Source organism: Apium graveolens, chromosome 6 (assembly GCF_009905375.1).
Source record: "Apium graveolens cultivar Ventura chromosome 6, ASM990537v1, whole genome shotgun sequence".
Classification (NCBI taxonomy): domain Eukaryota; kingdom Viridiplantae; phylum Streptophyta; class Magnoliopsida; order Apiales; family Apiaceae; genus Apium; species Apium graveolens.
This window is the reverse complement of record NC_133652.1, coordinates 20,070,361-20,095,891: the sequence shown is the minus strand read 5'-3', so window position 1 is coordinate 20,095,891 and position 25,531 is coordinate 20,070,361.

Here is a 25,531-nt window from a genome sequence, read left to right as displayed (position 1 = left end):
TTTTTAGAAATTCAACCTTTGATTTTGCAGGTGTATGGATTACAGATTCTGATAGAGCTTCTCAAGACCTTCAAATCCAGTACTCGAGCTTTTCAAACAAAGATCAATAACACCTTCAAAAGTTGGTTTGATTCTCAGAAAGGTTTATGAATATATGATTTTTCTCTGTAAAATTATATATTTATCTGTCTGCAAATGATTTTGATACGAAATAAAATACGGTAAAAGGCTATTTATAATTACGGAAAATTTGTATCCCGTTGGATCATTCCGGATATAAAATGGTACGTTTATTTGTAAAAACTGATCCAAACGGTATCGGTTTTCGGGATAATTATCCAAAACAGTACAATTTGTACTGCGGTCTTGGTCTCAGTGCCCAGTTACACGTACTACGAAGTGATAATTGTGATAGTTTAATAAAAAGCTCCCGTTTATCGAAAATACGGGTTTTATTAATTTGCCGAAATGAATATCGTATCGAAAATGTTACGCCGGGACCCGCGCAGGACAAACCGTACGCCGGATCGAAAAAATCGAAACATGGAATATGCTCGGAATATTACAATTAGGTTAGGAAGGAGTTCTCGGAAGAGTTTCGGGTTCCAAAAACGTAACAACGACTGACGTCGGTTGGTTCCCGTTTTATAAAAATAGATTTTAAATTCCCGTAAAAAGATTTTATAAATTTCATATGATCCTTATAAATTTATAAATCAACATAAAAATAATTAAGAAGATATGACAATTATCCATATTTTATTTTGAATATATAAAAATTAAAATACTCAATTAGCATTATTTTTGAATATTCAAGTACAGATAACATTTAACAATTATTCACATAATAAATACTGAACACACAAAATAATCATTTCATAGCAAAATAATTGTACGATATATCCCGGATATTACATCCTTCCCCCCTTAAAAGGATTCTGTCCTCAGAATCTCTGAAGAAAACAAATGAGGATACTTTTCTCTCATATCACTTTCTAACTCCCAGGTTGACTCTTCAACCTTTGGGTTTCTCCACAATACTCTTACTAATTTTACCACTTTATTTCTTAATACTTTCTCTCTTTTATCTAGAATCTCTATTGGACTCTCTACATATGATAAGTCTGCTTGAAGTTCTATTGGCTCATATTCTATTATATGCCTGGAGTCTGGACTATATGCCTTAAGCATTGATACGTGAAAAATATTGTGAATGTGCTCCATGTGCGGAAGTAACGCCAATTCGTAAGCTACTTTACCAACGCGCTTTAGAATCTCAAAAGGTCCAACATATCTTGGGCTTAGCTTCCCTTTCTTCCCAAACCTCGTTAATCCTTTCCACGGTGATACTTTCAATAATACCAAGCTTCCTTCTTCAAATTCCATGTCTTTTCTTGACTGGTCTGCATATTTCCTCTGACGATCTTGTGCAGCTATTAATCTTTTATGAATAATTTCAACCACTTCCTTTGTCTGCTGTACTAGTTCGGGTCCGAGTATTTTGCGTTCTCCTACTTCGTCCCAATATACTAGAGATCTACATTTGCGTCCATAAAGGGCTTCATAAGGTGGCATTCCAATGCTGGCGTGATAACTGTTGTTATAAGCAAACTCTACCAGGGGTAAATGCTCGTCCCAACTTCCTTTGAAATCAATAGCACAAACACGTAGCATGTCTTCGATTGTTTGGATCGTTCTTTCACTTTGGCCGTCCGTCTGCGGATGATAGGCCGTACTCATATTTAATCTTGTTCCCAAACATTCTTGAAAACTCTTCCAGAATCTTGAATTAAACCTTGGATCTCGATCAGATATGATAGACACTGGAACTCCATGACGAACTACAATTTCCTTTAGGTATATATGAACTAACTTATCGAGTGAAAATCTTTCATTTATAGGCAGAAAATGAGCTGACTTGGTAAGTCTATCCACTATAACCCAAATAGAATCATGATTAGCTCTTGTCCTTGGTAATCCAACTATGAAATCCATGGTAATATGTTCCCACTTCCATTCTGGAATCTCCAATGGCTGTAGCAATCCACTTGGTCTCTGATGTTCTGCTTTAACTCTTTGACAAGTATAACATTTTCTAACCCGTTCCGCAATCTCTCTCTTCATATTTGGCCACCAATAATTCTTCTTTAAATCTCTATACATTTTGGTACTTCCTGGATGGATGGAATATCTTGAACTATGTGCCTCTTGTAAAATTTCATTCTTTAACTCCGTCACTGGTGGAATCCAGATTCTAGATGAAAATCTCAGAACACCTTGATCATCCTTCTGCGTGCATAATTCCTCACCTACCAAATTATTTATATCTTGATATATTACTTCTTTCTGGCATTTCTTTATTTTCTCCAATAATTCCGGTTGGAAAGTCATACTGTACATTTTTGTTTCCTCAGGCTTGCAAATTCTAACCTCCAATTCTAATTTCTGAAATTCTTTATATATTTCTTCAGGTACGGATAACACATTTAATCTTTCCTTCCGACTTAACGCATCTGCTACAACGTTCGCCTTACCGGGATGATAATTAATCGAGCAATCATAATCATTGATCAATTCTAACCATCTCCTTTGTCTCATATTAAGTTCCTTCTGGGTAAATATATATTTCAAACTTTTGTGATCCGTGAAAATCTCACACTTTTCTCCATACAAATAATGTCTCCAAATCTTCAAAGCGAAAACTATAGCTGCCAACTCCAAATCATGAGTGGGATACTTTTGTTCGTGTGGTTTCAATTGCCTTGACGCATATGCAATCACCTTGTCGTGCTGCATAAGAACACATCCTAATCCCTTGTGAGAAGCATCGCTATAAATTACAAAATTTCCTTGATCGTCTGGAAGTGACAAAACAGGTGCTGTGATTAATCTCCGCTTCAATTCCTGAAAACTTTCTTCACACTTATCATTCCATATAAACTTTTCATTCTTTCGTGTAAGCTTTGTCAATGGTATTGCAATCCTTGAGAAATTCTGAACGAATCGACGATAATATCCCGCCAATCCTAGGAAACTTCTAACCTCAGTGGGTGTTCTTGGTCTCTCCCAATTCATAATTGCTTCGACCTTTGCCGGGTCCACTTTGATCCCTTCGTTACTGACTATATGTCCTAAAAATTGAACCTCTTGTAGCCAAAATTCACACTTCGAGAATTTAGCATATAACTTCTTTTTCCTTAAAATCTCCAAAGCCGTTCTCACATGTTTCGCATGATCCTCTTTCGTCTTTGAGTAGATTAAAATATCGTCTATAAACACAATAACGAACTTATCCAGATATTCTTTAAAAATTCTATTCATTAAGTCCATAAACGCTGCTGGGGCATTGGTCAATCCAAAAGACATCACTAAAAACTCGTAATGTCCATACCTCGTTCTGAAAGCTGTTTTTGATATATCTTCTGGCTTGATCTTCAGTTGATGATATCCCGATCTTAAATCAATTTTGGAGAAGTACTTGGCTTCCTTCAATTGGTCAAACAAATCATCGATTCTGGGTAACGGATATTTATTCTTGATTGTAAGCTTATTGAGCTCCCTATAGTCAATACATAGTCTCAGGCTTCCATCTTTCTTTTTGACGAATAATACCGGTGCTCCCCACGGGGATACACTGGGTCTGATTACTCCTTTCTCTAACAACTCCTGTAACTGCTTCGCTAGCTCTTTTATTTCAACAGGCGCCATTCTATACGGGGCCTTAGATACTGGTTCTGTTCCAGGTGCTAAATCGATTGCAAATTCAATTTCTCTATCTGGAGGAAGTCCTGGTAACTCGTCGGGAAATACGTCTGGAAATTCATTCACTACTGGAATATCTTCAAGTTTTGCTGGCTCCTGACTTTTGTCGATTACATATGCCATGAAATGCTCACATCCTTGTCGTAATAACTTCTTGGCTTGAATCATCATTAAGAACTTCTTTACTTGTTTTTGTCCCTTAAACGTTACTATCTTTTCGTCAGACGTTTTCACTATTACTTTCTTATTTCGACAATCTATCTGGGCATCGTACTTAGATAACCAATCCATCCCTAATATAATGTCAAATTCTCCTAATTTAAATGGTATCAAATCCACACAAAATTTACTACCAGAAATCTCAACCTCACAATATCCATAAACTTGATTCACAGATACACGTTCTTGATTTGCTAATTCCACAGTCATTATTTCATTTAAATACCCGACTGGACAATTTAACTTACTAACAAAATCTTGTGAAACAAATGATTGAGTTGCTCCCGAATCTATTAACACTTTGGCACATAAAGAATTCATATTAAGCGTACCTGCCACGACATCCGCATCTTGGATAGCATCCCTCACCGACATATCAAAGACTCTAGCCCTTGGAGTCTCATTTACTGTTGGGGTAGATCCCATGATCCTCAAGGTACTACTAGCTGGGGCTGGTGTCTTGCAATCCCTGGCCATATGTCCTGGCTTTCCACATTTGAAGCACGTAAATCCAATGGTTGGAACCTTCACTGCTGGATTCCGAATAGGCTGATTCTTATTTGCTGGTTCTCTAGCTGGCTGATTTCGGCACTCCCTCGAATAGTGCCCTTTCTGGTTACATTTGAAACATACCACATTCAACTTGTTACAAACTCCTCCATGCTTCTTTCCACATACTTGACAGTCTGGAAAAGTTAATCTTAACTGATTCGGCTGATTTACATTAGCTGGACGGTTGCCCTGGCCTCCGTCTCCCACATTTTGTCTCCTGAAATTAAAATTTCTCCCTGGCTGAAACTTGCCCTTCTTAAAATTTGAAAACTTCCCTGGTTGTGTCTGACCCTCACTTCCTTCAACTTTCCTTTTCTTGCTTTCCTTATCTTTCTGGAACATCTCACTCTCTGTCTCTGCGATCATAGCTTTCTGTACTACTCCTGCATAAGTCTCCAATTCAAAAATAGCTACCTTCCCTCTGATCCATGGCTTCAAGCCTTGTTGGAATCTCTTAGCTTTCTTTCTATCAGTATCAACATATGACGGCACATACCTTGACAATTCCTCAAACTTCCCCTCATAATCTGTTACTGACATGTTCCCTTGCTTTAATTCTAAAAACTTTAGCTCCATCTGATCCTGAACAAACCGAGGAAAATATTTTTCTAGAAATAATTCCTTAAACCTCCCCCAAGTAATAACATCTACACCTTCCAATGTTTTCACCATTTCCCACCAATAGGTGGCCTCATTCTTCAAATAGTAACTTGCAAACTCAACCTTCTGCTCCTCTTTCACCTTTACCAAGGCAAATGCCTTCTCTATTTCCTTTAACCACACATTTGCTTCTATTGGCTCTAAGGTACCCTTAAATTCTGGTGGGTTTATTGCCTGAAAAGTTTTGAAAGTTACCTGGGGATTAGTCTGTCTTTGTTGTTGTTGTGCCAGGTGAACTGTTTGTTGAGCCAAGATTTGAAGAATCTGGGCTATTGCTGGGTCCATGGGTCCTGGGTTCACATTTGGGTTTGTATCGTCTTGGTTGTTATTGTTGGTTTCTTTATTTTGGGTGTTGGTGCGGGTATTTCTTTTAGGAGGCATTTTCTGTAAAGAATCAATCAATTTATTTAGCTTTTGAATCAAATATTTGCATAAAGAAAAGTTTTTGTAAAACAGAATATTTCTTTTTGAAAACAGTTGTAATTAAGTAAATTGCATGCTTCTTTACAGAATATAAACAGTTATGGAAAACAGGGTACATGGTATCACAAGGTATATATGATGTAATAAATGAGGTAAGGTAAAACAGGTGCAATAAAATAAATGACAGTGTTGGAAAGGAAAAAGGTACTGATATATAGATCAAAAGTTTTAGGGTAGTACAAGCGTAAAGACGCTTTGGAAGTAAAAGCAAAAAGGGTACAACAACCTACTCACTAGTCAGCCTAGCTAGTCTATAAATACAACTCAAAAGTCTACTGATACACACTACACACTACTGTACATGCTATATAACCATACAATACTGCTCCGCATCTCCATCTCTGAGTCTCTAACTCAGCTCCAAGGAAACTCTGGTCCTGCCAGCCTCTCAAAGTCCTCCATCACCTCAGTAGCCCAGCCCATCAGTGCATCAGGGCCTCTGCCTGGTAATGTAGCTCCATGTAGCCTAGCCTCAAGAATCCTCCGTGTCACATGAATCTCCTCTCGAAGCTCCCTCACACCACGATCAACATCTGTAGTCCTAATGATATGCTGTAACTCTCTAATCTGAGCTAACAAGGAATCACGCTCCAATAGAAGAGCCTCATACCGGTAATAAGAAACTGGGGGCAATGTAGACTGGAATGGGGCACTCGCTACTGAATGCCCAGTGGAATCTGAATCAGCTGGTGGGGGTCTTCTGACAGGTGGCCTCATGCCCGGAGGTGGAATAGCCTGCAATGGTACGGGCTGCAACACCGGTGGAGGTAGAATAGCCAATGCTGGTGGAACAACAGGACGTGGATGCGAAAACGGCACTCCAACTGAAGGCTCTGAGTGATCAGCTGATACGGGAATAAAAGAGTCGGCCATCTCTGCTATCTGAAATCATATCGCAATATAAGAATCTCGTATCATTACGCGAATTACACTAATACCTGATATACCGAAGTACTCAACCTCTCAACGTTCTCTCATCCTATGCCTTACTTCTAATCTTAACCCTCTACCCATTCCCGTTAACCTAGGCTTGTGTCAGTTACTTATAACCTGTAGCTCTGATACCAAACCTGTGGCGCCCTCCAAACCCGGGTCATAAGTTTGGGGTCCACACACACACCTTATAACAATATTTAATGATAATAATAATATATGCAGTGACCCTACTTACCAACTACCATGGATCGCAACAGGTTAAAGTATGCACACAAGCCAACACACTAATATATTACAAACCGTTCAAATCCCAACTATTCCAAACTCACACCGAGTATTAAACATTATTACAACCTTTTTCAAACTTAAATTATTCAAAAGAAGCCTACTAGCTCAGCTTCCTCAACCTGAACCCCTAGCTCTCGCGCTGGACTGGGGATCCTCACTACCAACTGGTTCCTTTTTAACTGGAAAGAATATAAACAACATCGCACAAATGAGCTAACTAGCTCAGTAAGTCACAATGACGAAACTGAGAATAATGATCATCAGGTGACTATGATTATGATATCAAGTGAACAATGGATTATGATTTAGAATTGGATAATATACTTTTAATTTAAAAAACAAGGTTAGGCTGCTGATTAGTCACGCACTAACCCCGAGCAAGGCACACAACATTGCTCTAACTACTGGATCCAAGGCACACATTGGCCTAACTTGACCATTATATGGTCTGACCACGAATCTGGTCCACAATTTTATAAAAACGATCCAATTCTAACATAAGAACAGAATATGCAATAATAAACAATAACCAAAACCATTAACAACAATGAGTGTTTAACAATGAAAGGGTTTCAACCTTTGTAAGGATCAATAGAGTAGTTTAAAAGCTTGAATGCTGGGTAATGAAAGAATTGGATACACAAGAATCAATACTTCAGGGTTTCAAAGATTTGGGCTTTCAGAGCATAGGATACAATGGTTGAATATACAAGTAATTCTGTCCAGTGTTTGGGATTCTGTTTGCAGGTATTTATGGAATAGTATTGTATACTTAAGGTTCGAGTTTGGGTTTACAATAATCAATGGCTTAGAAAGAATATGGTTCATGGCTCAAGAACAATAATTGAATTCAGGGTTTAGGTTTCTGTGCTTCAAAGCACTTGCCATGTCAACAAGACTATCAAGAATTATAATATCTCGAGAAAGTTCAGAACACTTGCCTGGTATTAGCTTACTACTCTGTACTCGTTTCCAATCACAATCGTCTTATTCCTCAACTATCTGTTTCCCTTTTCTACGCCTTGCCTCTTCTGCTCACATATCATAAGCATCTATCAATCATCAACTCACAAGATTCTATTCAATGCATACTTTTATCTACCCTTCGTTTTACCCAAATCCGATTAACGGATTGAAATCTACGCAATAACGAAGTAAACACCGCATATATAGACCGATATTCAAACAACATGTCACGTATAACACATAATACATCACGTAATCAATGTTATATCATTTATAAAGAAGTCTTAGGTCATAAATGTGCTTTCGGGTATTTAAAATAATTTTTAAAACATTTTTCGGAATTAAAACGGGTCATTGGATCAATTTCAGGTTAATAAACAGGGTTCGGTTGGCCAATTCTGGTTCCGAAATAATTTTAGAATAATTATCGAGCCTTGAAAATAATTTAGAATAATATTTTAAAGCTCGAAACTATTTTTCAGAATTTTTAAATCATTTTTAATAATTAAATCTAATTAAATAATTAATTAAAAATTAATTAATAATTAATTAAATCAATTAATCAATTAATTTTCGAATTAATTGACTAATTAATTAATTAAATATTAACTAAAATTAATTAACTAATTAATTTAGATTTATTTGTGAATTAAAAATAATTTTCGGAATTAAAATATTAATTTTTAGAATTTTCAGAAATTAAAAACGAATTTTTAAAATAAAAATAAATGGGAAATATGATTTTTAAACATTTTTAAAACAGGAATCCTATTTTTGCAAAGTCTGGAAACTTCAGGGACCAAACTGCATCGTTCCCAAAACTTCAGGGACCAAACTGTAATTTTTACAGTCCGTCGCCGGAAAATACAGAGGTGGCCGGAGAACACGATTCCGGCTTCCTCACCTTGCCACAAACTCCAGATCACATCTACACAACACCAGGAATACAACCATGCAATCAAAACATTTTAACAATCCCTGAGTTGGCCGGAATTTAGCCGTGAAAATTTCCAGTTTCCGGTGAAGATCGGAAAACTTCAAATCACAACTCCCTTCTCTACAGACCTCGTTGGTTCATGAAACTTATACGACTGGATTGCAAATTTCACAGAGAACACAATCCACTATAACACAACTTCAATCTATCACAGAATAAGAAACCCCCAAATTTCAATTAAGAACATTCATACGGGTTATAAACCCTAATTTTAAAATTCGAAAATCAAACTCAAATTTGAACATGTTACTGAACTCCAAATCAGACGTATGACATATGAAAATCATCAGGAAAACAAGTTCTACAACATGCAATCATCAAATCATACAAACAATCATCCGAACAAAAATTCATATTTTTAATAAAATAAATTCGAAAATAATTAAATTTTTAGAAATTCAACCTTTGATTCTGCAGGTGTATGGATTACAGATTCTGATAGAGCTTCTCAAGACCTTCAAATCCAGTACTCGAGCTTTTCAAACAAAGATCAATAACACCTTCAAAAGTTGGTTTGATTCTCAGAAAGGTTTATGAATATATGATTTTTCTCTGTAAAATTATATATTTATCTGTCTGCAAATGATTTTGATACGAAATAAAATACGGTAAAAGGCTATTTATAATTACGGAAAATTTGTATCCCGTTGGATCATTCCGGATATAAAATGGTACGTTTATTTGTAAAAACTGATCCAAACGGTATCGGTTTTCGGGATAATTATCCAAAACAGTACAATTTGTACTGCGGTCTTGGTCTCAGCGCCCAGTTACACGTACTACGAAGTGATAATTGTGATAGTTTAATAAAAAGCTCCCGTTTATCGAAAATACGGGTTTTATTAATTTGCCGAAACGAATATCGTATCGAAAATGTTGCGCCGGGACCCGCGCAGGACAAATCGTACGCCGGATCGAAAAAGTCGAAACATGGAATATGCTCGGAATATTACAATTAGGTTAGGAAGGAGTTCTCGGAAGAGTTTCGGGTTCCAAAAACGTAACAACGACTGACGTCGGTTGGTTCCCGTTTTATAAAAATAGATTTTAAATTCCCGGAAAAAGATTTTATAAATTTCATATGATCCTTATAAATTCATAAATCAACATAAAAATAATTAAGAAGATATGACAATTATCCATATTTTATTTTGAATATATAAAAATTAAAATACTCAATTAGCATTATTTTTGAATATTCAAGTACAGATAACATTTAACAATTATTCACATAATAAATACTGAACACACAAAATAATCATTTCATAGCAAAATAATTGTACGATATATCCCGGATATTACATCAATTCCTTTTTACCTTCTGATTTTTCATTATTAGACTTTGCAGTTACAAACTTAACAGGTTTTACCTTGCTCTTTTGTTTAACAACTATAGGCTCAATTTCTACAGTTTCATCTTCATCTCCATAACCTAAGCCCTCTTTCCAGTTTCCACTACTTAACAGATTCTGAGTTGTTTTTCCAGAGTTAGTCCAAGTCCTGATAATATCTCTTTCCTTTTCTAACTCAGTTTTTAGAGATTCATTCATTTTAAGTACTTCATCTCTAACATAGAAAGCATCATCTCTCTCTTTCTGAGTTTGATGGAACATGACTAACTCTTTTTCTAAGAAATCATTCCTTTTCTTAATAGCCAGGTTTTCAGAAGTTAATCTTTCACATGTTAAAGTTTGATCTCTATAGCTAATAAACATGGTTTTAAGATATCTTCTCAACTCATTAATATCATCTGTATGAAATGCATAAGTAGTTTGAGGTACCTTAAATTCAGCAGCTTCAGAACTGCTTTCAGCATTTTCCATATCAGCATTTGCCATCAAGGCATAGTTCTCCTCACTTTCAGAATCTGAGGTGTCTGACCAGTTCATCTTCTTTGTGACAAGAGCCTTGCCTTTGTCACTCTTCACCTTTCTGCAATCAGGAGATATGTGGCCTTTCTTACCACAGTTGTAGCATTTGACCCTTGAGAAATCTCCTTTGTCAGAATTTCCTCCCTTGCCTTCAGATTTTCTAAAATTCTTCTTTTCAGAACTTGTACCTCTCCTGGAAAACTTCTTTCCCTTACTGAACTTTCTGTATGCAATCTTCGTGATTCCTTTCACTATAAGAGCACACAGCTTCATCATCTCTTCATCAGCATCTGTCCCAGGCAAGCTTTCGGTTTCTGAATCATCATCACTGTCAGAACTTGATGATTCAGTATCAAACTTTATAACGAGTGCTTTCTCCTTGCTTTTCCTTGAGGTAGGTGCTTTGAGTGACTCTTCCTCGGCCTTAAGAGCAACTGTTCTTGATTTTCCTCCTTTTCTCTTGCTTCTTTGTTCCATCTCAAGTTCATGAGTCTTGAGCATCCCATAGATTTCATCAAGAGTTGTTTCTTCAAGTTTATAGTTGTCTCTTATTGTTGTGGCCTTTAAATCCCAACTTTCAGGAAGAGCCAACAGGAATTTGAGGTTTGAATCCTCAAGAGCATATTCCTTATCAACTAATGACAAATCATTCAAGAGTTTGCAGAATCTTTCATATATACTAGTTAATGACTCATCAGATTTTGAGTCAAAGTGCTCATACTCTTGAGTGAGTATTGTCTTCCTGTTCTTCTTGATTGAACCGGTTCCCTGACATCTTGTTTCCAGAGCATCCCATATCTCTTTTGCAGTCTTGCAGTTTATTACCCTGTTTGACATGACATTATCAATGGCACTGTGCAGTAAGTGTCGTACCTTTGCATCCTTAGCAATTGAAGCAATATCTTCAGCAGTGTAGTCGCTCTTCTCCTTTGGTACATACTTAGCTGCTTCACCTGCAACTGCAACAACGAGCTTGGTTGGTCTGTGAGGCCCTTCTAAGATTCTGTCAATATATTCTGGATCAGTTGCTTCCAGAAACATGGTCATCCTCACCTTCCATATGGGATATTCAGATAGTCTCAGAATAGAAACTATGATTGTCTCATAACGACTATGTGTTATAGTCTTTTGAGTTTCTTCAGTTAGGGTGGACTTGGTTGGTGTTTTAGGTTCTTCAGACATGATTGTTTTTGGATCTTAACTGTTTGTGTGTTAACAGAAGGCTCTAATACCACTTGTTAGGTCACACACACTGTAGAAGGGGGTTGAATATAGTGTAAAGCACAATCAAATCGATTTAAAGAACACAGATAATAAAACACAGATCTTATTAAACTTAATAATCTCTGTTACAATATGAAACTGTAACCTCTCAGTGATGAATGAATATCACGAGAGCTGCTAGGGTTATGTGTATAATATTCTCGATCAATAATACATCTAGTGTAAACCCTATGCCTGTGTTTATATAGTACACAGTTACAAGATCTCTTAATTGATATGGAATATAATTCTGCTTCCTAAAATATATCAATCAGATATCTTCTTTTCCAAGTCTTCATAGAATTCCTTCTTCATGCACATCTCTTCTTATGTTTGTCTTGATCTTATTTCCTTTCAATCAGCCTTTCCTTTTCTATTCGTCCTTCAACACTTAAATTCTGATATCCATCTTTTGATATCCTAAGTTCTGATAACTTAAGTACTGACTCCAGTAAATGTTGATTTCAGGTTAAGTACTGATCTTCCTTGCTAAGTAAGATCTGTAAGACTAAACATGAAACACATAAAACATGACATTATCAAATATATCTAACATACAGTGTTTATAAATGAATTCGAAGTTCAGATTATTGCTACAGCATTTGTTGCTCAGTGATAATTAGAATCTTGAATGAATTGGGATATTTTTAATTATTCAACCCATCCTTATCAGGCTGGTTTAGCAGGCTAAGTCTATGGAAACTTAGTCGATAATGATGGATACTGAATAGTTAGGAATTTCTTGAACGTTGATAAGTCTTAATTTCAAAAGTTCGGTTTTGAATAAAGTTTTATGATTCAATCCATAATCAGTGGTTCATGTTATTGTGGTTTACGATATTTCCGTAAACACTGTTTTACGAGTTTTAGTCTCGTCAAGATTCAAATTATTGCAGAAGCATTTCGCTCAAAAATATCAAAATGGTTTTGAGTATAATTAAGGAATCAATTATGGGATTCCTCAAATTAATTTTATGATTCAGCAATTATGATTTTTAAATGTTCTGCGCTAATGCAGATGTTGATTTTATATCAAAATGACCCTATTTATAATGATCTTGCTGAGCATTGCTTTCGCTCATACTTGCCTGTTTTTAAATTTAACCTCCAGTGAGGATTAGCTTGCGCTGTTTAGCTGCGTAATTTGAGGAAGCAAAGAAGAAGCTTTTGGAAGGTGGTTGGTCCAAGGTTTGCGGACTAGTGTAAGTTTTATTGTATAAAGTTGTTTATATTATATTATATTATAATTGAGTATTGTATTTGGGTCTTATATACTTCTTTTCGAAGTTATACTAGCGGGTTAAGTTTTGAATTGAGAATTATTGAAAAGAGTTTTAAAAGAAAGTGAAAAATTTATTTGTGGAATTTGGAATTCTTGTTTCTAGAATTGTAACCTTAAAAGATCTTGGATTAGTTTGGGGTCATAAATGATAAATATCTTCCGCTGGCATTTGTTTATTGATTTAACAGGTTAAATTGGATTGAGGTTTTATAGTGACGACCAAATCCTCTGACCCCGGATTTGGGGGCGTTACAGGTTGGTATCAGAGCTGAGGTTATGGTAAACTAGAAACGAGAGTGTGTAGGAGTGTGTATAGCTATGTGAGGACGTTTGAGCTCATATCGAGTTCCTGTTGGACTATTGGATATAGTACCAATGAATAAGTTAAGATAGGCGCATTCGTTTGAGATGGCCGTGCTGAGCTGGATGGGATTCCGGGAAGCTGCAAACTTCTATTGTGGAATCTTCCGAGACTACCATACAACGACGATGGAGATTATCGATATCCTTAAAACATGAAGAATTGTCTAGAATTGGACGACGAGTCAACAGAAAAGTTCAGATTGAAGATAAGTATTAAGACTTTGGCAATACCTTCTCTTTCTATAATTTCTTTTGGCTTCTCTCAGAAAGGGATATCTGTTAGAAGATATATTCCCTAACACTCATTTTCAATTATATCTGTGTTTCAAATGTGCCAGAGGCTGTCATGAAGCCTATTTTTCAGGTTTTGATAGCTCTGCCAAGTTATGATAATTTAATTCCACTTTTCTTATTTGGTGGATAGTTTTTTAGTGATATGACACGCCTTGCTCATTTGGTGTCAAGATTTTTGTTCTCTGGATTTCATTTCCTTCAGAAATATCATCTTTGAAATTTTTTCAGTTTTATTCATTTGAGTTTGAATTTCTTTCATATTCTTTTATTCTGACTGAGATGAACAACCCTAACTATAGGGGACACAAGATATACCTGTCTGTGTGATAGGAGTTGGATGGGACGCCATCACTTGTGTGTATTGTGAATACATGAAGGATTACAACCTTTAGTAGTGTCTTAATTTGGACACGCAATACAAAGTTCGTTTGATCATATTGATCTCTCAGTTATTCTTTTATTTCAACAATACTTTTTTTCTCAAATTCAGATTTTATCCCGTTTTGATATAAAATCTTTTTCTCTTTGAAATTACAATATTTTATTATCTCAAATATTCGAAGGTATGCCAATTAAGTTAAGCTAAGTTATCCTGGTCAAGTCAAAGTAAGGCTATGTGATGGAATTACCAAGAGTAGCAGTGGACTGCAATGCGATTAGAATATTAGTGGCATATACCGAAGTCAATTTGTTTCTTTATTTCTCTCTTTATCTATCTTTCGTTTCTTCTCTCTATTTTTCTTTCTATTCTTCTTTCTCGCGATCAGTAAAAAGTGATTCTATTGAGGAATTGGTCAAAGGGTGTGAATGGAACAGTAGTGCGGAGTGAAGCCCCGTGATCATTATGTTATACAAGGAATCGAAGTTTTTATTTGAGATTTTAAGAAAAGTTGCATATGCAAGATTGGAAAGTTGGCTAGAAGATCCCTTAGTGCTTTCTTCTGCTGATTCCGAGGACGGAATCCTTATAAGGAGGGTAGATTATAATATCCCGTATTTTTAGAATTATTATAAATATTATTTGAATATATATATGCTTTTATGATTTATAAGGAATAAAATTTTGCATATTTTATTCCTATTTGACGAGTTTGTGTTATTAAATGGTAATGTGCTAATTGTTGAGTGTTATATCAATCCTTGTTAATATCTGAAAATATTTCCTTAAATGTATTATTTTCAAAAGTTTATTTGAAAACCGATCATTTTATTGATATCGGTAAATTGAGTTTGTTTAGTAATACTAGGGATTGGATGGATATTCTGTATGCTATGTGTTGTATGTAATATTAATTGTGTGGGACTCAGTTGTGATTGAGGATTATTTGTATTATTAATTACTCAGTTGAATCGTTTTGTTTTTGTCTTTAAAAATGATTTTATTGAAATTTAATTTCATAAAATAATTAAATTATCTTTAAAATTATTTTTATCACTTTATAATTACAATAATTATTTTTGGGATTTTATAAAATTTAAAAATCAATATTTTATTGATTATTTAGCCCTGTATGATTTTCTGATTGCATTTATTTTTAAAATCCGTAATTAATTCCAGAATTCTTTAAAAATTATGAAACTCATATTTATTTAAGTTTGGTATATTCTGAGAATTTTAAAATTATTTCGGAAATTTTTTGGATTAATCTCACCCGCGCATTGTTTCGTTTATTCGTTAAAAGCGGATATAAATTGCATTTCAGAAAATATTTTTAAAATTATGAAATTTATGTTTTTATTAATTTCAGGATATGTATGATATTTCAAGATTAATTTGGTAATTTTCTAAAATTGTTTAAAACGCGACATGATTCGTTACTCACGAATTTTGTGTTAAATCGGGTTGCTTTATTCTTTGGCTACGTGTCTAAATTATACGAAATATAGTACACGTGTAGTTCAGTTGGGGGAAATAGCAGAAAAAAATATATTTAATAATAAAATAAGATAAAAACAGACCCAATTGAGCATGTGTTCATCCCCTACCCCAATTAATCTCTTCCTCTCTCTACTCTCTTAATTTCTCACAACCTCCCCTGTTATTTTCTTTTCCTGTTCCTTGCTTCTCCCATTCGTCTTCTGTTTACTCACCCCGTTTCACATGTTTTCTATTTATTCCGGTAAGAGGAAAATTGCCGCCTTGGTTCTTTAATTTCCGGTCTGTTTCCGGTTGTTACCCCGCGTCTGGCTTCTTGTTGTTTTTTTTCTTCCCATATGTATATGTATACCGTATGAATATATGTCTCTATATGTGTATCAATTGTGTAAGTGTGTGTTGGCGGTGATCTGTTGCCTGTTGGATTTTAATCGCAGCGGAGGCAAGGTAAAACACTTTTTACACATATAAAATCCAAATAAAAGCATACAGATCATGAATAAAAATCGAGGGATCGATTACTAACCTTTAATAGCGATCCGAGAGCAACGATCAAAGATCCTTAGCAGCTGCTCCTCAAGTGTGAAGCACTCCACCGGTATCCACCAAGAAAACGATGCAAAGGGAGGAGGAGGAGGTGGAGAGAATTAGGGTTTTCTAATAATTTTGGGGTTCGAATGGGTTAGAATAAAATAGGGTTTATAATAGTATATTTATAGGCAAAATTTTCAGCTGAAATTTTCCCATAAAATATTATTATTATTAACCCTTTGTTATTCTCATTAATAATTAAAACATCTTTTAATTATTAATCCTTTTTCTAAACACTTTAGAAATAATTCTCTCTCATGATTTAATTTCCAAAAATTAAAATCTTAATTAATAATATTAAGAATTTTTCTTAATTAATTTATAATCAATTAAATCTCATTTAATCAATTATTAAATTTTCCAATTAATTATTTATTTCATAAATAAATAATTATTAGTCATTATTAATTAATTCCTCCACCATTAAATCATTCTCTTTTATGGTGTGACCCTGTAGATTCAATATTAAGTCGGTAGTAGAAATAAATAATAATAAAACTATTTTATCATTATTTATATGAATTCTCTAATTCATTAAATATGATTAATTAATTAATCATATTTATACTTCTCAGCATATCGCGACTATCCGGATAATATGAATTCACTACTTAGAATACTAAGAACCTATTCAGTGAATAGTTACCGTACAATAAACTCCTTCTACCCTACAATGTCCTGATTAAATACAAGGCATGGATCTTGTGTCAAGCCTATCTAATTTAATCATTTGTTTTCCCATTTACTATGCTTAGTTCTATGTAAATTAGAAACTCCTTTCTAATTTCATTCATTCTGGCCAGAGATTCCTGAACTAGCATAAGTGGATCAGCCTTGAACATTCTCTTCCTTCACTGGAAGGGGTAGATCCTTTATTGATCATACACTATCTTTGTGTACAAATTCCTATACATAGTAGAGCCCTAATTATTGTCCCTGGAGACTAAGAACTAAACCAATGCATAGTTCAGTGTACACAAGATGACTATGATGACCTCAAGTCTAAGGATACTTGTAAAACTATCACTATGTGAACAATTGCTGACACGTGAGTGAACTCCATCAGTTGTTCAGCTGTGCGAGTCATGTTCAGTGAACTTATTCTATAATAAGCACCTACATACTAGCTATAGTGTCACCACACAAATGTCTATGAGAACAGACATCCTTCATAATGAAGCAAGCATAGTATGTACCGATCTTTGCGGATTATTAATTACCAGTTAGTAATCCTACGACCAGGAACTATTTAAGTTTAGAGTTATCATCTTTTAGGTCTCACTATTATGATCTCATCATAATCCATAAAAAGCTTTACTCTAAACTATGGTATATCTTATTTAAACACTTAAATAGATAGAGACCGTAATAAAAACAAAACAAGTCTTTTATTAATATCAATTAAATCAAAACATATTACATAAAAAGTTATTCCTAAATCCTAATACATGATTGGACTTAGGACATATCCCTTTCAATCTCCCACTTGTACGAAAGCCAATCACTCTGGTATCTAATACCCATCTTATCTATATGACGATCAAAGTGACTTTCCGAAAGTGGCTTTATGAGTGGGTCTGCTATGTTGTTATGTGTGTCAACTCTATTTCAATACAATACAAGAAATGTTACCGCACTCCCACTAACCCTTTTGTAGACACATGGTTCATCTACGTTTTTGATAAAACCAAACTCTTTGATTATCTCATCAAAACAGATGTTCCATCTTACGAGAAGCTTGCTTTAAACCACATTTGGTTCGCAGCAGCTTACACACTAGGTTTTATTTCCCTTGGAAAGAAAACCATTTGGCCATTTGCCAAATCTCATAGTCGCAGTAAGGAGGAATCACAAGCAAAATCCGAATTGATTTTAACAGGGCTACAGGTAAAAGGTTTCATCAAAGTCATTCCATTACCTTTGTTTGAATCCTTTTGCCACAAGTCTGGCCTTATAGGTCTCCACCTGGCCATCTGCTATAATCTTTCTTTTGTATATCGTATACATAGATTCCATTCCGGATTTCATGGCACTTTGCCATTTCTCTGAGTCAACACTACTCATAGACTCATTATAGGTCACAGGGTCGTCATCATCAAATGATTGACAACTCATTGTCATTCTCAATGACAAGGCCATAATACCTCTTAGGCTGGCGAGACACTCTCCCTGACCTATGAATGGGCTGTTCCACAGAAGTTTGTTCAGTCAGAACAGGTGTTTCCACTTGATCCGTAGTAGTTTGTGCTTCTTGAACTTCATCAAGTTCAATTTTACTCCCACTGTTTCCTTCAAGGATGATGATCCAGGAAGGTAGCATGTCTGGAGACAAACATCTGATGATCGGTGTAAAAGTAATACCCTAAAGTCTCTTTAGGATATCCCACAAAACTACATTTTACGGATCGAGATTCCAGTTTATCTGGGTCAACTTTCTTGACATAAGCTGGACATCCACAAATCTTAACATGTTTAAGACTCGGTTTCCTTCCTTTCTATATCTCATATAGAGTTTGAGGAACAGATTTGGAAGACACCTTATTCAGTAAATATGCTGAGGTTTCCAATGCATAACCCCATAGGAATACTGGAAGATTCGCATAGCTCATCATGGACCGAACCATGTCTAACAAAGTTCGATTTCTCCTTTCAGATACCAATCTGGAGGAGTCCACTGGGAGACTATACCCTTTTCTTTGAGATAATACAGAAACTCTCCATTCAAGTAATCACCACCTCGATCTGATCGAAGAGTTATAATACTATGTTTGGTTTGTTTCTCCACTTCATACTTATACTCTTTGAACTTTTCAAAGGCTTCAGACTTATGTTTCATCAAACACATATCCGAATCTAGATCGATCATCTATGAAAGTAATGAAGTATGAAAATCCACCCAAAGCTTGCATAGACATTGGTCCACATACACCTGTGTGTACCAATCCTAGCAAATCTGCAGTCCTCTCTCCATTTCCACTAAATGGAGATTTGGTCATTTTAATTAATAGACAAGACTCGCATGTAGGAATTGATTCAAAATCAAAGGGGTCAAGTAACCCTTCCTTATGCAATGTCCGCAGTCTATTTTCACTAATATGACCAAGTCTGCAGTGCCAAAAGTAAGTGAGATTTTCATCTTCCCTTTTCTTTTATTAGTTTGTTCAATCATGAACATACCTGAATCAGAAGCGGGAGTCTCACTCCCCTTCTTCTTCTTCAACTCTGCAAGGTAAACCTTGCAGTTCCTCTTCCAGTGCCCCATCTTGTTACAGTGAAAGCAAACAACTTTGCTCTTGGGGTCTTCAGCTTTTGGTGGAACCGGCTTTTCTTTACCTACTTTATTCTTCTTGGAAGAGTTCCTCTTCCTTTTCTTAGGATTGGAACCTTCACCAATTAGAAGAACAGAACTCTTCTTAGGGGGAAAATTCGATTCCGTAGTCTTCAACATGTTGTGGAGTTTAGGCAGGCTGACATCCAACTTATTCATGTGAAAGTTCACAACAAACTGCGAGAACGAACTCAGAAGTGATTGCAAGACTAAGTCTTGGCTCAGCTCCCCATCCATGGCAAAACCAAGTTGTCCAAGACGTTCAATCAAATTGATCATCTTAAGTACATGGTCACTCACAGATGATCCCTCAGACATCCTACAACTGAACAGCTCCTTCGATATCTCATATCGAGTTGTCCTCCCCGCCACATCATACAACTCTTGTAGATGCATAAGGATAGTATAAGCATCCATATGCTCATGTTGCTTCTGTAGCTCAATGTTCATGGAAGCTAGCATAATGTATTGAGCAACATTTGCATCATCTATCCACTTACGATACACAACATGTTCATCATTATGTGCATCGCTAGCAGGTTCAGTAGGCTTAGGTGAGTAAAGCACGTATTCCAGCTTCTCAAACCTGAGAACAATTCTCAAGTTTCGAAGCTAATTAGCATAATTAGGACCAATCAACTTGTGAGCATCTAGTATGCTCCTGAGTGATAGTGCTGAAGACATAACGTACAAAGTAAATCTGTAAATGATAAACACATAACAACACTTAACAAATATTTTCATTTCAAAACACTATATGAATCGGGTCTTTATTCATAAGTGGCTCCCACTAGTTTATCTAATTTATTCAACCCCCTACGTGAAAAATTAAGCATTCATAATGCTAGTGGGAATAGGGATCCTACATTCCATTACACAACCCCGGCTATAGCACGAACCGCCATGTAATGTTCAATAGGCAGACAACTCTTGTCAATTACATCCTATGTTATTCCCTAATCGAACTTTAGCCTCTTGAATAATTGAGTCACGGCTGTGGCATGACAAACTCAATATTCTAAGTCAAGTCTAACCCAACATTCCGTACAATTGAATCAGTCCCCAACGGCCCACGGCTGTGGCACGTACCGACCTTTAGATTCTAATTCAATGTACACATATCTATGTAATAGACAGGTATTTCTTATTTCGAAATCAAAGCCCTCGGCTGTAGCACGAACCGACAATGATTTAAAAATAAGAACTACTTTCTATCATGTTGGAAGGCTATGACCGACACAAGCCCGTTGTGTCATTGGCCAAATACTACTTGATATTATTTAATTTTAGAGGGATTATATTACGTTACAATCATAATCATATTATAAAGAGATTCTTCCTTTTAAATTAAATATTTCAAATCAATAATCAATAATCAGATGATTCCCAGATCGGGTGGAACATTGTCAAGAGGCGTCACTTAATAACCCTTTCTTACAGATAGAAATCTGTTGTTGACAGAATCATCCTTTCTCTCATATTGAAAATTCATATTCAATTACGTGTTTCATAAACACAAGAATCTCACGATTGTATTCATAATATTATTATTAAGGTTACGAAACAATTTCAATATACTAGATTGTCTAACAAACGCTTTATGTTCATTTAAGTTCACCTATATCTATCATCGCATGATAAACTAAGTATATATCACATATATAAACATGAATAAACATCAAGGTAGGCATGTTACATCATCTAGCATATAGGTCTAAGCATTATACATCTCTATGTATCACATGAAGCATTTAAAAGCAATTAAAACAGTTAAAACATGCTTTAAAACACTTTCGGGAATATAATCAGTTCAAAACTTTTATATAAACTAAAATTTGATCACTCCATTAGATCCGTCTCGTAAAAACGAATCCAACGATATATTGCACGCCTAAAACGGAGTTACGAAACTCCCAGAAATCAAATTTAAAAATAACAGATGGGCTGTAACGCATTATAGGAACGCGTTACAAGTCTGTAACGCATTCCGGTGATGCGTTACACCCCTTTTAATCCATTAAAGGGAGTAATGCATTCCGCGAATGTGCAACAGGGTGTAACGCATTCCCGAAATGCGCGACACCCCTTTCCCCGCGTGCTTGCACCTGTCAGCGTCTTCTGCTTTTTTTTTATTCAGCCGCCGCCGCCCCACCTTGAACGACGTGTAGCCATCATTCACACTAACAGTCCTCTTCTTTTCCGTGAAGCATCAGATGCAAACCACAACAGCACAGCAGATATATATATATATACTAACAATTTATATATATATATATGATTATTTAATTACGAATTTAATTGCAAGAACTTCAAAAATTCATAATAAAAAATCTACACATCATAAAATTATAATAAAAATACCCAGACGATCTACAACACATGTAAAACCCAGATCAACATTCAAAATTATTCTGAGAAACGATTTCTCATCAGACAAAATTAATTCATGATATAACTTGTAAAAATCATAATTAATTCATACAAGCACATAAAATTCTGAAATTTTTACCACAGATCTATATGCATACAACCTATTCTCTGATACCATTGTTGGATTTTAATCGCAGCGGAGGCAAGGTAAAACACTTTTTACACATATAAAATCCAAATAAAAGCATACAGATCATGAATAAAAATCGAGGGATCGATTACTAACCTTCAATAGTGATCCGAGAGCAACGATCAGAGATCCTTAGCAGCTGCTCCTCAAGTGTGAAGCACTCCACCGATATCCACCAAGAAAACGATGCAAAGGGAGGAGGAGGAGGTGGAAAGAATTAGGTTTTTCTAATAATTTTGGGGTTCGAATGGGTTAGAATAAAATAGGGTTTATAATAGTATATTTATAGGCAAACTTTTCAGCTGAAATTTTCCCATAAAATATTTTTATTATTAACCCTTTATTATTCTCATTAATAATTAAAACATCTTTTAATTATTAATCTTTTTTTAAACACTTTAGAAATAATTCTCTCTCATGATTTAATTTCCAAAAATTAAAATCTTAATTAATAATATTAAGAACTTTTCTTAATTAATTTATAATCAATTAAATCTCATTTAATCAATTATTAAATTTGCCAATTAATTATTTATTTCATAAATAAATAATTATTAGTCATTATTAATTAATTCCTCCACCATTAAATCATTCTCTTTTATGGTGTGACCCTGTAGGTTCAATATTAAGCCGGTAGTAGAAAGAAATAATAATAAAACTATTTTATCATTATTTATATGAATTCTCTAATTCATTAAATATGATTAATTAATTAATCATATTTATTCTACATCGTGAGGGATACTTCTCAGCATATCGCGACTATCCGGATAATATGAATTCACTGCTTAGAATACCAAGAACCTATTCAGTGAATAGTTACCGTACAATAAACTCCTTCTACCCTACAATGTCCTGATTAAATACAAGGCATGGATCTTGTGTCAAGCCTATCTAATTTAATCATTTGCTTTCCCATTTACTATGCTTAGTTCTATGTAAATTAGAAACTCCTTTCTAATTTCATTCACTCTGTCCAGAGATTCCTGAACTAGCATAAGTGGATCAGCCTTGAACATTCTCTTCCTTCACTGGAAGGGGTAGATCCTTTATTGATCATACACTATCTTCATGTACAAATTCCTATACCCAGTAGAGCCCTAATTATTGTCCCTGGAGACTAAGAACTAAACCAAAGCATAGTTCAGTATACACAAGATGACTATGATGACCTCAAGTCTAAGGATACTTGTACAACTATCACTATGTGAACAACTGCTGGCACGTGAGTGAACTCCATCAGTTGTTCAGTTGTGCGAGTCATGTTCAGTGAACTTATTCTATAATAAGCACCTACATACTAGCTATAGTGTCACCACACAAATGTCTATGAGAACAGATATCCTTTATAATGAAGCAAGCATAGTATGTACCGATCTTTGCGGATTATTAATTACCAGTTAGTAATCCTACGACCAGGAACTATTTAAGTTTAGAGTTATCATCTTTTAGGTCTCACTATTATGATCTCATCATAATCCATAAAAAGCTTTACTCTAAACTATGGTATATCTTATTTAAACACTTAAATCGATAGAGACCGTAATAAAAACAAAACAAGTCTTTTATTAATGTCAATGAAATCAAAACATATTACATAAAAAGTTATTCCTAAATCCTAATACATGATTGGACTTAGGACATATCCCTTTCAATCTCCCACTTGTACGAAAGCCAATCGCTCTGGTATCTAATACCCATCTTATCTATATGACGATCAAAGTGACTTTCCAAAAGTGGCTTTGTGAGTGGGTCTGCTATGTTGTTACGAAACCTAATTACGTGTTGGGATATGATATTTTTATAAATAAACTGTTCATCCGTTTAATACAAAATGAACGCACCTAGACTCAGAAAAATATTCTGCTTTCATTAAAAATACTTTCGAGACCCAAATTCTTTTGCTTCGAAAGGTCATTTGTTTTACGAATCATTCTGAGTCAATTTTTTTATCGATAAATCATATTTTTGACCCAATTTTAGTTTTAAACGTACCGAGTCGAATGTTTTGACGAGTCGAGTCATATATGATATGAATTATGTGATACGTGAGTTATGTGCTTATGTGCTATGTGAATTATGTGCATATGTGGATCAAGAGTCCGGTGTTTGTCTGTTTTAATTATATGTGGGTTATCGTATGGGTAGACAATAGGGTTTTGACGCGCAATTCGTCGAGTGATTATCGATTAGACGATTAAAGTATTATGTTTTAATTATAGATACGAGTCTTTCAAGATGATCAAGACCAGATGGAAGGGATGAAGACTAGAGTTGAATAAGTATGGAATAATGGGTTGCAGCACTGCATGAGCAGCAGACCAATGGATTAGTAGAATAAAGACTGTGATGTCTTGAGACAGAATGTCAGAATAGATGCGTCTTTGCGAGTGTGACTAACTGCTAAAAACCCAAAGGCAAGTACCCTAACCTCACTTATCATTCAAGTGACGTTTATTTCGATTCATAGTATGCAAGTATATCTATCATCACTTATTGTTCAAGTGATATTTATTTTAAATCTTATCATGCAAGTATTGTTTTCCCTATTCTCAGTTCAGAATCGATAAATATTTTACATATCGCTGAATTAAATAATTATGTTTATGCAAGTACTCTTTTGCTATTCTATATTCAGAATAGGCAAGTATTTTTACTTATCCAATTATCGGATTTATAAATGTTTTGGATTTTGAGAAAATTGATTTGGTTGCGAATATTTCTACCCAAGAATTGGGGGAATAAAATTATTTTGGGTGTCGATTATTATGACCCCATTTCAATAAAAGGTTTTAAGATTGGATCATAATTGCGTAAGTAACCGTGACGGACGGTCCAGCGGAGGGCTATTTCTAAGTGCCATATGGAATATTATGACACCATTTTGCCACAGGCGAGTATTGCCTTTTTGAGTACTAGTGATTTTGGGGTCACGTTTCTACGAATCATGACCTTGTGCTATCACACGGGCTGATCAACATGTGATAGTACGTCCATCGGAGAATGATCCCAATCTAAATTATCATATCATTTTTGATATTTATAGAATAAATGATTTATCAACTGTTCTATTTTGGATTAAAGTTATTCTTTCTTAGCACTCAGTTTCGGGAAATTACAGTGTTTATAAATGAATTCGAAGTTCAGATTGTTGCTACAGCATTTGTTGCTCAGTGATAATTAGAATCTTGAATGAATTGGGATTTTCTTAATTATTCAACCCGTCCTTATCAGGCTGGT